We start from the raw sequence: 18602 nt of genomic DNA, 5'->3' as shown, positions 1-18602 counted from the left end.
TATCCTTTTAAAATTATTCATCATAACCAGTAACCATTTTCTGATAATCTTATTTCCATTTCTTCCAAACTAGAGCTAAAGTGTTTTGGGGGATGTCCTCAGAATGCCCTGCACATAATTCTACAATAGCATGCTTCACGTAAGGTGGTGGTTAATGGTTTAGTGTGTTCTCCTTCCCTGTCATACTGCAGTGTGTAAAGGAGGTGACCACCTCGCAATCACTGATGAGATCAACGTTGTTAACAGGCCTGTTCACAACTTCCTCATTCTCTGCTCAAACAAAACAAAACGAGCGTGGGGCTTTGCCACTTGCATTGCTCTTCCCTACACTGCTCCCCCTTCATTTGAGCATAGTTCTTTCATTTCCAGACCAGATTTTAGAAATCTGTGACTCAGAATTGGAATGACTGGAAGGGAACACAGAACTAGAAAGCTGGGAGGAAAGGAGATGGGGTCAGGAAGGACAGGACCAAGAGAGCTGATTCTCAGGAGAACAGAGAAGAAGAAACACATTGGTAAAGTGGAGAGCACACAGCGTGGGGGCAGTGCATTGAACCCAGGACGCAGCATCATTAGGTAAGAAGAGCATAAACCAGAGAGAAAGAGAGGAAGAGAGGAGGGGGAGTGCTAATTACTGACTTAGTTTGTTATTTTCCACATAAGGGAGTAAGAGACACTAAGGATAAGACAGTGGTGCTAAAGAATACAATAGAAGAGAATTTTAAAAGTTTAAGGATCAGGTCCTCCAATCCTCTTCACTGGTCTTTGAAAGAGATGAATGATGACTGAAGTCTGTTTGGGCATTAATGGACTTCTTTAATAGCAAAACACCCTGGACTGAATCAATGGATGTTTATATTTAATGATATTACAATTACTTATGCTCCCTAATTGTCCTGCACAGTGTCTGCACAGTACAAATTGTATTTCTGATAAGAGCTCATTGAATGAAAAGAATGCCTGAATAAGTAAAAATTTATATGGTTAATTTTTCCACAGGGGTAAAAAGTTAAAGGTGAGAACTTAACATTTATGTCAAAGATTTCACACCCCATCGTGGACACACAGTACTTGTTCATCTTTCTTTGATTGAGGATAAAAAGTGTGCTACTAAAGATAATTAAAGGAACAAAATATAGGTCTTAAAATAGAAGAAAGAAAAGAATGAAAGCTCAAGTTTCAAGGTGGACAAAATAAAAGTTTCATTTATTTAACAAAAAATTGATTGAAACAAATTGTCAGGTACTGAGGAATAAAAGAGACTGTGATCTGAGGATGCTTACAAGTTGGTGGGTGAGAGAAAGGAAATTTAAAAGCAAAAAAACTGTTCTTAACAGAGGGACGCCGAGGTTCCACCGAGGCACACGCACAGAAGGAAGAGCCTTCTAAGAGTCAGGGCTATTTTCATTAAACTCACACTTCAAGAATGAAGGGTAGTCTGCTAGGCAAAATGAATGGCACGCCGGGCAGAACACAAACAAAATGAAACAGACAAACAAAAACTGTGTACACAAGAGTGTGGTGGTGCAGACAGGCATATTATCTTCGAAAAGCTCAGGAAGGCTATATAGTTAGAAAATACGAGGTCTTTAATGGGAGGGTATGGAGTGAGGGGCTTGGGACGGTGATACGGATAAGGATGGAGATTAGATTCAGATGAAGAATGTCATGAATAAACAAATGATGTGATTAACTAAGAAAGGACCTTCCCTGAAGATGAGAGGGAGGTAAGTTATACAGACACGAAGACACACAGGAAAAGATTTAATGGTTTGTTTATTTACTTATTGTAAGGTAGGAGATGTCTGTGGCATTGGAGAAAGATAAGTTCGTAGCAGGCAAAGCTGGTAAAAACGAATCCACTGCGGGTGCTATGAGCAGTCCAGGTGAAAGATGGCAAGGGTGATGGAGGAGAGGTTAGGTTGGAAAGACAATTTTAGAGTCGAGATTGACAGGATGTGGTGACTGACTGGACATGGAAGGTGAGGGCAAGGGAGATGCTGATAAAGACACAGAGGTTTGTGGTTTCAGAGACTGGGTGGATGATGTGTAGGAAGAGCAGTCCTGGCAGGAAAGGCAATACATTCAGTCTTGGACACGTTGCTTTTGAAGGATTTGTAAGCCATCTTGGGCTTTTAGCCGTAAACAGTATTTCTTGCTCTGAGAAGATGTCCTGGGTTTGTTAAGATAATGAGCATCATGCTTATGATCACCAGACAAGGAAAGTGAGCCAATGTGATAAAACCTGATCCAGACGGGAGGGTGGAACAGTGTTTCAGAGAAAAGAAGAAAAAAAAATTGCTAGGGAGGAATCCTGTAAATAAGAGGAAAACCAAGACACTGAGATGAACTGGGAGTCTGAATTTAAGAGAAAAGAAGTTCAATTGTATTGAACTCCACAAAAAATCAGGGTGTGAAAGAGAATTTAGGATTTGGATTTATAAGACTCCGGTTTCCTCCATCTGAAAATTATCAAAGGATATTGATAAGCCCACACTACAGAACATATGAGAATATTAAAATGATATTTCAGCCGTAACAGAGTGAAAATGCTTTTGAATTATAAATGACCATATAAATATTTGCCCTAAAACTATGTATTTTCACTTAATAGAAATGTACTTTCCTTCCTTTCTCCCTCTATTCCTCCCTCCCTGCTATCCTTCCTTCCTTCCATCCATCCATCCATCCTATTGGCATTCAGATTCCATAAGCATTCACTGAGCATTGACTTCAATAAGCACTGCTAGGAAATGAGAGCATCACATTCAAGTTTAGATGAGTTTGATTCCAAAATCCAGAGGGAAGGTATCAATTAATTGCAACCCCAGGACCTGGAAGCAGTTTCCAGGAAAAGGTGACAATGAAGTTGGACAAATGAGTGGGGCTTTAGCACGTGGAGACAATGTACTGTGAACAAAGTTGATTCTTAACGAAAATCACCTTGAACAAGACTGCCTTTTTACCAGGCAAATGGCATCCCCAGAGTTTCTATATTCTTGCTTGAAGATTTAAAATGGCTGCTTTCGGGCACCCGCATCCTTTGTTCTGTGAACTTCTTACATAAATGATGACCCAAATCAATGAAAGATTTAATCCAAACCGATGCAAATGCAAATGCCCTAGTTTCAGGCAGCTGCAGTGGTTATTTCTGTACATCTGGGAAACAGCTGTCGAGCCTCATCTTTACACTGGTTTTTGTTTAACTTCGAATGAGTGTTAACACTGAAAGGAATGTAGGTGATCAGAAGGTAGTAAACATCTTAGAAATATGCAGGAGTTTCTGAGCATTTTTTTCCTGCGAGAGCTTCTAAATGCCCCTCCATTCACAGAGCTGATGTGATGGAAGTTTCTCCTGGACTACCTTTCCGCATCCAAGCACTAAGGGTGCCCAGGCTGGCTGGAAAGTGTAGCATGTTCAGTGATTCCAAAAGCACTCTTCTCCAGTGATTATATGGAACAAGTCATAGCTAGCCACTGTCAAGGTCAGGTCTAAGTGAGTACTCACCAGGAGGCAGAGGTTATGATAGACTAGACCAAAGCTGATGCTGACAGTAAGAGGCAAGGAGCAGGACGTAGTTGCTGGCTGTAGGAAGCTGTGTAGACCGTGCATCTGAGCCAGACGGCTGACGAGATGCCATCTCCTTGGGATTCATACCACAACAATAGGCTAATAGATTTATGCCATAAAGGCATTGACCTTTGTGGGCAGGAACATTTTTCTCGCCAGAGAGAAAAAGGCATACTACGCCCCTGAGTGCTATAGTTTTGACAGTGACTGACAGCAGGGGCTGGCCCCAGCCTCCAGGAAGCGAATGCAGGGGCTTTTGCATTGTTACCCTTTGATTAACTTCTGACATACTTCGCAACATAAAACTCTTACAGGAAAATTGCTCTATAATGCTGGCTGTAACATCTCGAAACTCTGCCAGTGAGAGCCAAAATATATCCAAAAGCAGCTCAGCTGGAAATAATGTGTCTGTGTGCAGATGTGTGTGTGTGCATGCATGTGTGTAGACAAGACACTTTTTTAGTTTTACATTTTCTACCTCATAATTCGATTTTTCAAGCATAGTATTTAGAAAAAGCTTCTTACATGTTGTAGGCATACTGCACATGGAGAGACTTAAGCGCGGCCAAGATGAAAATAAATAATGCATGAAGTCAGAGGCCTGAAGCAAATGTTAACTAATTTCAAAATGGGTCAAAATCACAACAATTAAGTCTCTGACATGTGAAGTCATTTTTTTTTCTCACTAAAATATTAACCAACTTGCTTCACTTCTTCTAGATTGATTTGTAGAGCATGAAAGGTCATTTTGGAGGCAGAGGGGGAATTTGGCTTCTACAAGCCATCCATAATGAGAGCCAATAAATTAGGTAAAGCTTCTGTTTACCTAAGCTGAAATATTGATGTCCAAGCCCACATCGAATGCAAATCTCTCCATTAATCATTTTTCTCCAGTCGGGAAATTCAGACCATGGTAACACATGCTTTGATAGACCTATACATCATAGTTACAGCAACATTAGACAGTGCCTCAGTGACAGAATACAAATATATTGCATTGGATTTCCTTCATTTTCCCCAGCCTGACTTTTATTTGTGTCTGCAGACTCTGCTCTGGGTGTGTGAAGTTTTGACGTGGGTTTGGATGATACTTTTGGCTCAGGAGATAACTGAAGATTGGTAGCACGGTTTTCTTTTGTTACCAAGCAAATCGAGAGGAGACTCCCATCTAGTTCCTCAAGTAGAGCATTTTGACAGTCAAGCTCGCTGGGCCCCATCTTCTCCCACCTGCGTGTTAGCATCCTCTGTGTTTCTCAAACTTGATCAGTGAACCTCTGACATCCGATCACCTGGATGCCTGCTGGGAAATTAAACTTCCTAGGTCCCAGGCTGGGTCTACTCAGATTCCCTTAGTGGGGCCAGGAAGCCTTCATTATTATGGGATCCCCGGTTGTTCATTATCCACATTATTGTTTGATAACCGCTTTAACAGCTATCAGCTTCAGGCCCCGGAGACCACTCTGACCTTGCCACTTTTCTACTCAGAGCCATTCCATCCCTGAATATGTTCCAAACTCCACCGCCTTCTGTACTTAGCCCTCTTCTCCTGCTCATCTAGAGGCCCTACGCGACCATTTCATCCACTGGTAGTAGTGTTATTCTATGTGCGGAAGACTCCCAATCCGCTCTTTCCAACAGCGATGCTGGACCTGAGCTCCAGGTGCATCTGGCGACAATGCCTGTTGGACTCTCCACTTGGTGCTTTAATGTCAACATGCCCCAAACTGAGCCACTGCACCAGCCATCCAGACAGAAATCCTGATGCTCTCATTGATCCTTCTGTCTCCTTCTTACTGCCATCGAGTTATCAGGTAAAGTGCCGGTAGCATTGCCCCACACACTCCACTGTGGCCTTTCCTCTTCTAGTGCTGCCTGAAGTTCAGGCCGTCACCCCTTCTCACTTGTCCCACCACAACAGACCTCTAACTATTCTTCTGGTCTTTTATCTTAAACTTCTAATACCACTGTTCCATGTGGTTGCTGAGCAGTTTTTCTAAAAATAAATTGGAGTCATTTATTTCCTTAAAACTTTCTCTTCTCAAGCAGGATAACATCTAGGTGGCCCGGCATGACGCATCTGCCCTCTCCCAACCCGCCCCTGCTCATTTGCCATCCATCCTCACCCTGATCCTACACTCCTAACACAACAGTATGTAGCAACTTCACACAGACCATGCTTTTTCAAAACTGTGTTCCTATGGCATGAAATGCCCCTCTCTCCTCAATTATTTCTACTTAGAAAAGTATTACTCAATAATGATAATTATTATAAATTAATTGTTACAAATGTTAAAATAACATGTAATTGTTATAAATGTTAAAATCACATACAATGCTAACATCTAACACTGAGTATATACTCCATGTTAAACACTGAGGCAAGGGTTCCTTTTGATTATTACAAGAATCAAAATACGGAAGCTACTATTAGCAGTCTTTTTAACAAACCTTGATCAGGTCATTTTTTCCTCAAGGTTTTCCTCAATCTCTAGTCCAGTTTATTCTTTCTCTCATTAGCACCAACACCCCTTGTGCTTCCTTCAAGTAAAATGTTTCTCCTACTGTGTAGAAATACTATGCTTTTGTTCTCCTCTATCTCTGACTCTGAATTACCTGCTCCATCGGATGGAGCATGTGCCATTTTCAGCCCCATTTTCCAGGCATGTAGCCCCCGATCTGGCACGTGAGAGGCTGCCCAGTCAACATTTGCTTGACTCAACAGATCCAATTCACAGTGGTGGAGAATAGCGGAGAATAGCACAGTGAGGACTCTTCTCAGCGTGTTTAATGGGAGACTACTGGATCGAAGGCCTTGAACTTCAAGGGTAGAGGCAGAACCGTGCTTAGGTTTATATCTCCCTGTAGTGACTAGTGCTGCATCTTTTATATGATCAACATTCAAAAGTCTTGGTTGACATATGATCCAGCAATCCCACTCCTGGGCATATATCTGGAGGGAACTCTAATTTGAAAAGATACACACACCCCAGTGTTCATAGCAGCACTGTTTACAATAGCCAAGACACAGATGCAGCCTAAATGTTCATAGACAGATGACTGAATAAAGAAGTTGTAATATACATATACAATGGAATACCATCCAGTCATAAAAAAGAATGAAATAATGCCATTTGCAGCAACATGGATGGACCTGGAGATTGTCATACTAAGTGAAGTAAGCCAGAAAGAGAAAGATAAATATTATATTATATCACTTATATGTGGAATCTAAATTATGATACAAATAAACTTGCTCATAAAACAGAAATACTCACAGATAGAGAAAGCAAACTTATGTTTACTGGGGGAAGGGAGTGGGGAGGGATAAATTGGGAGTTTGGGATTTGCAGATACTCAAAATAGATTTTATATATATATATATATATAAATATATATATAATTTATATATATATATATATATAGCAGATAAACAACAATATCTAAAATAGATAAGCAATAAGGTCCTACTGTATAGAACAGGGAATTGAATTCAAAACCTTGTAATAGCCTACAATGAAAAAGAATATGAAAAGGAATGTGTGTGTGTGTGTGTGTGTGTGTGTATAAATCACTATGATGTATACCAGAAATTATCACAACATTGTAAACTGACTGACTATACTTCAGTTAAAAAGAAAAGTGTCACTCACATGTGGAATCTAAAAAAAGAAAAAAGAAGACACAATGAACTTATCTACAAAACAGACACAGACTCACAGACATCATAAACACACTTATGGTTACCAGGGAGAAAGAGGGTGGGAAGGGATAAATTGGGAGTTTGAGATTTCCAAATATTAACTACTATATATAAAATAGATAAACAACAACTTTCTTCTGTTGAACAAAGGGAACTATATTCAATATCTTGTAGTAACCCGCAATGAAAAAAAATATGAAAAGGAATATATGTATGTGTATGTATGACTGAAACATTATACTGTACACCAGAAATTGAGACAACATTGTAAACTGACTATACTTCAATATAAAAAAATTTAAATAAATATATAAATTTTAAAGGTGTTGGTAGAAATTTAACAGCTACTCTCTGGATCTCAGGAATATTAAAGTGACGTTCAGCTCTGCTAAATCTTAGAAATACAGACTATGCAAAGTCACTGTTAAAAGCAAAAATCATAAGGCACACTGGCCACATTTAAGCAGTGTAATGTCAGAACAGATGTTCATTAGACTTAATGGATTTGAGTGCGTCAGACAGAATAAATGTAAGAGCTCATGAGAGAGAGCAAAGAGGACACAGAAAGAGATCCCTGTGCTGGAAAGGGCAAATGGCATCTTGTAGAGAAATAGAAACCTTGCAAATTAAAGGGCTTAATGTATCTTTTACACTAAATGTTTAAAAACTACTCAATAATTATGTATTTTGGATTATATCTGAACACAATCATTAGAATAATATAATGATAATGAACCAGAGTTTCACTTAATGAGTGCATAGTCCAGCCCAGACTCACTGTACCTGCTAGGTATACATTTTCTCCCATTTTATATACATGAGGAAGCAGAGGCTCAGAACGGTTTTAGCAGCTTTCTCAAGGTCAGTCTGCAAAATATTTCTCATTCGTGTAAAAAGCACATGCTTAACGATAACTATGCCAGACACAGAACCAGGACCTGAACATATAAGAATAAATAAGAACTTCAAGGAATGCACAGTCTTGTGGTCTAGTTCTGGAAATTAACACGGGAGATGCAATGTAGCCATTCCCCTGAAGGATTTATCCTGTGGGAACCATGATAAGGGCTAGGGTGACCTGTGAGATAGGTGTCTAATGCAGCTTGGGGTAAAAAGGCATGTAAGGAATCCTGGAACGTTTCCCAACAAGTCACGGACAGTCCGACTTCACGAGGGAAGGATCGTATTTTAGACGGAAGGAGTGAAACATGCCATTGACCTAGAAGCTGGTCCTAGCCCATTTTTATCATCCCTGCTTTGACTAGAACTTTTGTGAGAAACTAAGGGCAGATCATCCTAATTTTGCACTTGCATCATGACTTTGGATACCTTGAGACACGATGCTTAATAGACCACAAATCTTACAATGTTGGAGCCCTTTAGTGCAGGAGTGAGCACTGTCAGTGCCAGTCCTGTTCTGGGCATCGTGCTGGGTCTTTGACAGACCTTATCTTATTTCTCACAATAACACTACAAATTGGTTTGCTTGCCTTTGTTGTGTGGCTAAAAAGACTTATATCCCAGGGGTTTAAATACTTATCCAAAAATGATACACAGAACAAATAAAAGAGCCAAGATCTGAACCAAGAATTCTATGGCTCCAAAATCCTTGTTCTATCTGCTAGCGAATCAGAAATAAGGGGAAAAATTATTTCATCCATTTGGTGAGCTCTTTTCTAACATCCTGGAAAGGTACTTTCTTCTCCCCATCCAGCCTTCAAGGGGGAACCAGACAACCCGTTGCTTCTACATCAGCTTCTCGATGAGTGGCAGCCTGGCTGCATCCATTTCCTCCCATCTTTCTGCTTCTCCCTGATTTGACTCTCTGTCTTTTCCCCTTACTTTCCTCCACAGTCCAACCAGAAAGAGACCATTCCTTTTGATTACACTTGCAAGTAAGTTTGTTCTTATCATGTTTGCTGCCCTGCACCTATTAAACTATCCTGTGGTTAATTTAGGTCATAGAAGACCAATAGAAATCCACTATTAATGTAATTTTTCTCAAGTACCGTATGTTACCAGGTTTACAAGAGCTGAAGCAGAGCCACTAATGGGAACTATAAGCTCAGAGTAATGAAATAAATACAAGAGATGGTTCCCACAAGAACGGCGGGCTTTCTTTTAACACCCTTCTGTCTCACTTTCAGGGTTATGGATTTGTGAAGCCTAATTTTATGACCAATGTCATGTTGTAAAATTTCTCTGTCTTTACTTAGCCATGAGGTCTCCCTCATCCCTCTCTTTGCACTTTAGTCTAATTCCGGATGCGGGTTGGAATCCCATAAGTAATCGTTTCTGCTCTGCACATACTGTGCATTAATCTACTATACACTGAAGTCCATTAATTTTGAATAGTGCTATCAATTACACTACATGACAGGGAGATAACTATGTTATCACCTTTGCAGAAGTGTCTTTCTTAGGAAATCTATACAGCCTCATCAAGACTCTAACACTGATGGATAACTCTCTTCTCAAAAATCACAATTTGAGCACATTTTCTTTCATAGGATCTTAAAAATGCAAGCAAATTGAAACCCAAGGCTGGAATCACCTATCCAGATAGACAGTGGATGAGCTTACCATTATTCTTCTGATAAAAAACAAGATAGTTCCTGTTTGTTTTGGGTCCTTTAAATATATTCACCTTGCAAGTATGAAAGTGAACAAAGACAAGGTTAGTATTTGTACCTGGTCTTGTGGGATTTCCCAGATTTACTTATTAGGTGTGACTGTGAGGTGACCCTTGATCTGGCTCCGTCTCCTCCCTCTCTCTGTCCAGATCCTTCCTACTGGAAACCTGGCCTATTCTTCCTGGCCTTTTTTTCAGAACAATTTCTCGTTTGTGTTCTTTACTCAAAACTCTAGTTTAAATGAACAAACCCACTTCTGTGCTAAACTCCAGGCCTCTTAACTGATCTCTCTTAGATCAGGCATGAAGAAATATTAGGAAGCTGTCCAAAACCCTTCCCTGGTTTCCTAACATGCTCCAAATAAAAGAGAATCTCACTGCCAAGCATGCTGCACAAGATCCTCACTCATTCAGTCATGCACTAAGTGTACGTCAGGTACTCATTCTGTGCCAGCCACTCTTCTAGTTACTGTTGACATGATGGAAGCTCTAAACCTCCCCATACTTAATAAAGGAGAAGAAAAATAGCCAGGAGCAAATACACGTATGATATGGTGGCAGGGAGTGAAGTGGGATACAGGAACTCAAGCAGGGTAAAGGTAGGTGATGGGAAAGTGGGCAGGGCTTATCTCTGGTCAGGAAAGCCCCGTGAGGAGGCGATGTTGGAGCAGAGGTCTAAGTGAATTTCTAAGGGAAGCTTTCCAGACCATCTGAATGTTCAGAGCACAGGATCTGAGGCTGAAATGGATTTGGCAATTTCAGTGGGGAGAATGGAGCTACAGAGTTTGGAGCAGAGAGAGAGGTTAGAGTTGGACAGTGTCTAGTTCAGGCAGCCTGGCAATAAAGGGCATCAAGGGACTGCCGTGAGCTGCTCCTGATCCAGCTCCAGGCTGAGGGCAGAGGAAGCAATGGGTCCTTCACTCCCTGCAGTGACTGCCCCTGAGCCTCAGTGCTGCAAGGGAGCGACTCTGTTAGCATGTCAATCAAAGCAGATTTATCTGTCCTCTTAGTATCTCTTTAGGCTGAAGCAAATAAAATTTATATTTTAGAAGGATATTTAGTGACGCTAGACTACACTCACAATATTTTCTTTCCCAACACAAGGCAAAGAACACCACAGGGCAGCTAGTCTCATTTCATTATAAAAAGTACATGTATTTGTCTGTGTGTGTAATATTTATACATAGTATTAATTTTTTTAGTTTTGTGGGGGAGGTAATTAGGTTTATTTCTTTCTTTTAGTGGAAGTACTAGGGATTGAACCCAGGACCTTGGGCAAGCTAGGCATGCGCTCTACCACCAAGCTATACCCTACCCCCATAATACTTATTTTTAATTGTGTATGTATGGAGTTTATAAAAATATGTATGAAAATATCACAGAATTATACATGACAATATTAAGAGTAATTTTATAGATGGTGGTGTTATGAATAACATTAGTCTACTTTTTAATTATTTTGACTCTATTTTCCAAATTTAACAGAACAAAAATATATGACTTTTATTATTAAAATGATCCAAAACTGCAAGTCTTTTAAAAATTGCTCTAATTTTCAGATCTTTAGGGAAATATGGAGGAAGATGCATTATTTAGAACTGTTGATCATTTGTGTGTGAATCATGCACCTACTGCTAATTAACAGTATGTTGGGCGTGCTTCTGAACTTCCTGAGTGTCAGTTTTATCTTAGATAATGTATAAAATAATGCCTACATGTAAAGATTATTATGAGAAGTAAATTTAAAAGATTGAAAACAATACAGAAACATCTTAATTATACTATTTGAAGTGTTAGGGGTTATACCTGTTTTTATACAATATCTAGCAGAGTTTTATATGTGGAAGCTTTACAAAGATAATAAAAGCATTTGACTGCAAGCTCAAAAGTATTCTCCATTGATATATTATCATAAAATAATTAAATCACTGGCTTGAAATTGATCTGAAACATCTATTCTATCATCAGTCCAAATCTAGTCTTCCCTTCCCATCAATGAATATTCAATTTATCTCCACGTACTTTTACCAGTAGGCCCCTCATTCACTTAGCAGTAACTCCTCTGTATTAGACCAGAACTCACTATTAGCACTTTTTTCTCTGTGAAGCCAAATCTATTTCTCTGTTCTTTTCACTCTTCATCATGCGTCTTCCTTCAAGATCTAGATAAAAGAGGCCTAACTCAACATCCACATGGTAACCTTTTCAGTATTTAATAACATGTATCATCTCTCCTCTCCACTTATTCAGATTTTTCTCCTCAAATTTCCAACTAATCCTCAGCAAATAAGGTTCTAAGACCCCTCACTTTCTCCTGGAACATACCACCTATGTACTTCAGAAATTGTGGAATTGAAACCTGAACACAAATGTCAATCAGGTCTGATGAGAACAGAACAAGAGACTCCACCTGCCTCACCAGGTTAACTCACTCTAGGCTCAGGCAGCGCTGTGAAAGCCCCGTCACTAGTCGTCTTCAGTGAATGTCCAACGGGGCATGCTGGAGAGGTGCTGGTCTTGGAACTCAGAGCTGAAACATCTGGAACGTGCCTGGCACATAATAAGTACACAGTAAATGATGGCTACCACTGTTACCATCACTGTAATTATTTTAGAATCCTGGAGATAGTTCACATTTGCAACCACTAAACCGTCTCTCTCTGATCCTGTCCAAACATGTTTGGTTTTTTGAGATCTCTGGGTAGAACATTCATCTTTGTTAAGCAGCATTTTGTGAGAATTAAATTGTCTTGTCACTGTGGCCTGTTGATATCTCTTTGGATCATGAGCCGGTTGGAAACTTCATGCATTCTCCTGCCCAGAATCCTGTCAGTCTTGCATTTCATGAACCGTCTGCTATACCCTCAGTAAAGCCACACATAAAAACATTGATCACAGCAAATTCAAAGGCAGAGGCACCTGTGCTATACATCACCCCACTGAGAAGGAAAAGGCTGCTTTCAGCAGTGTACCTCTATACCCTTCGAAAAATGGCAAATGGAACAATTTTTAATTATTTAATTTTAACCCTCCAGGTCACTACATTTATCTGAAGTGCATTTGAAATAATAATAATATCTAAGGACATTTGAAAATTGTCATTAGCTGTCATTTTTTAAAAGAAAAACTAAATCACAATTCAAATTTGGAAATTTATTCTTATCTTGGATCAGCATAATTTAATGAAAATTAATTAATCCTTTAAAATTTACTCTGTTCGAGGCTCTAAGCCAGGCCCTAAAGAAGTTCACAGTCTAGTGAAACACACAGATTTAAAAACACATCGTTTCTATGTGTACTGTTAAGCATTATAACAGAGGAATTCACAAGTGTTTCTAAAGCATCAATCAAATTTCTAACCATATACTTATACAGGTTTTAGAGCGGGAAAATACCTTATAGAGGATCAAGTTCAATCTTCTCCTTATACAAAGGAAAAGCTGGCTCAGAGAGAAGCACCTCATCCAAGTTCACAGAGCCAACTGGTAGACAGGCCTTAGCTTTCTAAGTACCAAACCAATGTTACTTCTCCTGTCTTCCCCTTGACAAGGGCCTCCCACACCAATAAATGGACAATTTATTTATTTCTAGTAGTTAAATATCCTGTCTGAAGAAGGATTTTCATAACCTAGGGTGGAAGGTATAGATGCAGAATACATAGAAAATTTATACCCTATTGAATCTTTACCCCAGAACATACCTAAGGGATTAACATGCATGCTTGCACACAATTAAATTTCCTTAAATTCCAATATTAGCTTGTCATTATTTGTTTGTTTGTTTGTTTGTTTCTTTTTCCTCCTCAGTGAAGTGTCGGAAAATACAATAACAACACCTTGTTAATTGAGGATTCAGGCTGGTTAGTTTTTAATTAACTCAGTCTACAAATATTCATTGGCCTCCTAGGGTATGAAAGGTCTTTTGTAAGATAAAATATAAAGTAACTGCGGTAGCAGCCCTTAAGGAAGTCCATTTGTCTCGGGGGTACTATGCTTTCTGGGTTATAAAAGGCCTAACGAGATGTATCATAAAGCCTATTGAGAGAGGACCGTTCCAGATCCTCACTCTTACTGAGAGCACACAGGCCACCGCCACTGCTTTAGGACGTCTGCTCCATCACACACTAGAGCATCCAGTAACTATTTAGCGGATCTTACGAACTGATAAGCGTTGAGGTACATGATTTAAGCAACATTTTCTCATGTGATTCTCCCAACTACTCTGAGAGGCTGACATTTTAATTATCTCCAGGTTTTTACAGCTAAAAACCTGAGGTTGATAGAGGCTGATTAACCTGTCTCAGGTCACACATCCAGTAAATGGAGGAGCTAGAATACAAATGCAAAGCCTGTGCTCCTCCTGCAGTCCTTTTGGAATGTTCTGGAATCCAAGTGTGCCAAAGGCCATAGATGTCTGGGACATCTGGGACAAAGAGGTAAGTGGAACTTGGAAGGAATCAGGTCAAAATAATTTGCCTTTACTTGAGGTGAAACTTGTACTATAAAAATGTATTTTTCTGTAGATTGAAATACAAATTTATAATATACACACATACACACACATATGTATGTATGTATACACACACACACACACTCCTCAAGTATCTGTAAGAGCAAAATTCTGCACTTAATCTGTGGAATTTTGCTCTCAGGTTTTTAAAGCTATTATTCATTATTACTGTGAATGAGAATGATTTTCCATTTCCCTTTGTGAAACTTCCTTTTCTGTATTTACAACGTGAGTGGATATAAGCAAGGCAGTTTACTGTAAATTTCTATTCTATTTTTTTGACTCTGGCAATGAGTTTATCTCCTGTTAAGCACATTTCTTCTTGGCCATGCCAAACTGCCTCAGCTCTTTGGTCTCAGCAATGGTGTGACACTTGTCAGAAGCTTCCCCAGGGAAATTAGGCAGCTCTAAGGGTAGCTCCAGATCTTTTAACCCCAAGTTTCCTCAAAATAACCTGGACCATTTCCCGAATCTTCAGTTCCACCTCACTGGTCCCTGGACAAGTTGTGCAAGGTTTCGAATGCCCTTGATCTACCCTGATTGGAAATCACCACAGGTAGCACAAGGGAAAGCTGAGAGGGGATGATGATTCTCAAGCAGGACAGATCCCCTGCTAACTGACACAGGCCAGGTGAAGGGTCTCATGTCTTCTGTTTTTCTCACTGGATGACTTTCTGGCTGATGATGGAGATGGGGCTTCTGTCAAGAAAAGGAATCCCCCCAGATTTCTAGTAGAATAGGTCAAAAATCAAAAAAACAAAACAAAACAAAAAAAAAACAGAGGTCTGATTCTCAATCCCTTTTTCACTTACTTTCCCCAAAGTGAATTTTCAATGTGGACAAGAGACTGAAACAGTAAGGATTTCAATGAATTATGCAGTAGTAGGCAGTGGGGATGAAATAATAAATAGGATAAACAGAGCTCTTCCCTCACAAAGCCTTCAGTTAGTCATGAATAGAGGTCAGTTCAATAAAGTGGACCAGATACCAGGAAAGGAAGTTCCCAGGAGAGCTGAGAAGATACACACCCCGAACCCCTGGTGTCAAGCAATGTTCTAACTTTTGAGATCGGTGTCTACTCATCCTCAGAGATTACATGTTACACTTTCAGTCTAACACTCAGGTAACACTTGATAAACACCATGTACTCTTACAAGTGCTTTACAAACATTAACTGCCTTCATCTTCACATTGACTGTATGCGGAAGATGCTCCCGACATCAGCTCCTCTTGCTGCACCAGGAAACCTGAGGCACAGCAAGTTCAAGCAGCTGGCCCAAGGTCATACAGCCAGGAAATGGAAGAGCTGGGATCTGAACCCAGAGACTGTGCTCTTACTGCTAAAACAGGTACCTCTCAAAAGATGCTGGGAGCTGGTCTGCAAAGGTAGCAGGAAAGAAAGTTCTGCTGTGCTGGGAAGGGACCAAAGCAGGGAACGATATTTATTCCATGGCCTTGGCTTGAAAGAAAAGGAGGACACCAAGAAACTGCTGGGGCCAGAAAGCTGGCCTGGCCAGGCAGGAGAAAGGCCTGCATGAGGTTCCCGCCAGGATGCTGTGAGAGCCTCTTCCTAGTTCACTTTTCAGTCTCACCCAGGCCTATCACAGACCTCTCTGTAAGTGCCAGTCTCTAAGGAAGGGGCCATGTGAATAATCTTTCTCCACCTTCAGAGCAATCTTTGCAGACAGCAGTTTCTCTCGCCACGCTCCTCCTCCACATGCAGAGAAAGATTGATGACAAAAACCCCTTTGCTGACAGGCAAGCCCAGAACTGCCCTTGCGCTGCCAGCCTTACAGAGAAAGTAAGAAAGAGCACAGAGGGTCAAACCAGGGAGGAGACAGCCTCTTCAGTGCTAGCATCTGTAAGCCGACAGACACCAGCCCTCCCGATAGCCAGAACACCCGAAGAACAGAGAGCGGGAAGGAGGAAAATGCATCTATCTCATGAGCTAGAGAACAGCAAAAATGCAGACAGGGCTCTGCATCCTCTCAGAGCAAACGTTCACACTAAAACTAAGTCCCCAGGGCCCCTCAGCCACCCAATGTCGTCTACAACAGACTCCTTTTCCAATATTGGTCCTTTCCTTCCTTTTTCTTTGCGCAGAAAACATAAATAGGTCAAATCCTAGCTTGACCTTGAAAAGGGGCCTCACACTCTTGAGTCTCAAGTCTCATTGTCCGTAGAATGCGCGGGATTAAAGGGACCTCCGGGGTAGCTCTGTTGTCAACTATGGGGTGCGCCTGACCTGATGCCGCGTCCACTGGGAGCAGTCAACATAGGCTTCTCTTTCTTATTCACAAAAGCAACTTCTACGTACCAGCCCATCTTCCTTAGGAGTCTTGTGATCTTGGCGTGTCATTTAACCTAGCTGAACCTCCACAGAAATGAGGGCAAAGAGAGAGAAGAGTTTATCATTCTGACAAACAGAATTTCTGTTAGGAAGGGAACTGCGTTGTACAGAAACACACACACACACACACACACACACACACCCAGATAAGCTCTAGTGTTAGCTGATTAGCACCACAGCTTCTGAGAAAAGTGACAAGATGCCCCACATGGGAAACTAAACTTGACACAGAGGAGGAGAGGAAAGAACTGGGACGAGGGGAGGAAGTGGCCATAAAAGACCCGCTGAGGAGTCTCTAAAGTCCACTGGGGTAAAGGACCCCTGAAACTCCGCAGCAGTGCAGCAGCTGAAGGGCACCGGGAGCGCAAGCTTTCCCAATCTTCCATTGTAAGTTGTCTGCGTGGCCATGATGTAAACCCTTCTCTGTTTTCCACTCATCTTAAGGACTGCGTAATAATAGACTCAGACATACTTATCAGGAGTGCTGATTTTAGAAAAAGGGAAGAGCCTGGGTTCCAAGTGTAGGTCAGCAAAGATGACTGAGGACAGCGAAGGTACCCAGACACTTAGGTGGCCAAGAGACAAAGCTTTCCATATAGTGTGGGAAGGAAGCATTGCATGTCCACAGCCCCAGGCAGGTGGTGAGGAGGGCTAAACTCAGCGTTGTGTAGATTTTGAGAGGTGAGGAGGATCCCAGCTGACAGCCAGGTTACCCGAGGATGATCACATTCACTGGGCGGGTAAATGCCTCAGTCTCTGCGTCACACTACCTGGCTCTTAGTAGGCACTCTCCTTCCTTCGTTCTCTCCCTCCATTCTTCGCATTCTGTTGGCATTATATGCAGCCTTTAATAAAAATGCTCTAGTTTTACTGTGGAGTGCGTATTTTCACACCGTAGCACAGCCCGCGGCATTCCAAAGGGGAAATATCAGCCTGTTTGTTCCAGCCGCAGTATCTTTCAGTCTCCAGAATGCACATGTTTCCCCCTTTTCAGGCCGTATCATCCCAGTGCATATTCATCTGTGTAAAAGTGATTCATTATCACCTTTCATTTTTACCATCAACTGTCTTATTGTTCATTCCCATCCCAAGGCTGCTTTCTCATTTTCGCCCTTGAATCTGCAGTTTTTATTTCCTCCGCAGACTACTTTTCATATCTCCTTTGACAGTTTCTGTGTTCCTCCAAAACCATCCCTCTGTGCTCCGTGCTCAGGCGGAGCGGCAGTCACTGAATCATTGGGTATTCTCCGCAGCTCCCCAGCGTCGATGATTTTCGGCTGTATAATCTTCCTGCTCTTTTCAGTGAGCCGTGTATTGGGAAGGATATATGAGCATCACCACTCACAGAGCTCAGAAAGGGAGGGAGCTCACTCAGACTAGCGTCTTTGGTGATTTAGAGATCAACTTCCTGTTTATGATCACCTATTATCTGTGTCGGTTTTTTTTCTTTCCATCCTTTGTCTCTCTGTCTCCAGCTCCGTACCACCGTGTCGCTGAGCTTCCTGTGCCGTTGCAGTGCTATTCCTCCGTCTCTAATGTCATTGCTCACTGTCAATACCTGGAAATAAAGTCCTCTCCAGTCCCTCCTCCTTTTTTATGAACTCATTTGGTTAGTTCCCATTACACAGGAAAACAATCTCAGGCACCCTGGAATTTCTTACAGACTCCTTCCGGAAATACTCACCTTGAACATACAGCATCTCTCTTTGGCCCTCAGTTCCTTTTCTCTGAATGAAAGTTAGAATAGAGTTGGTAAGTCACCCTCTTTCCTCAATTCATCATTTGATGATTTGATTCATCATTATATCGTTGATAATCAATATCAATGGTGATATTATCA

The sequence above is a fragment of the Vicugna pacos genome, chromosome 10 (genome assembly GCF_048564905.1).
Source record: "Vicugna pacos chromosome 10, VicPac4, whole genome shotgun sequence".
NCBI classification, from domain to species: Eukaryota; Metazoa; Chordata; class Mammalia; order Artiodactyla; family Camelidae; genus Vicugna; species Vicugna pacos.
This window is presented reverse-complemented; position numbering follows the sequence as displayed.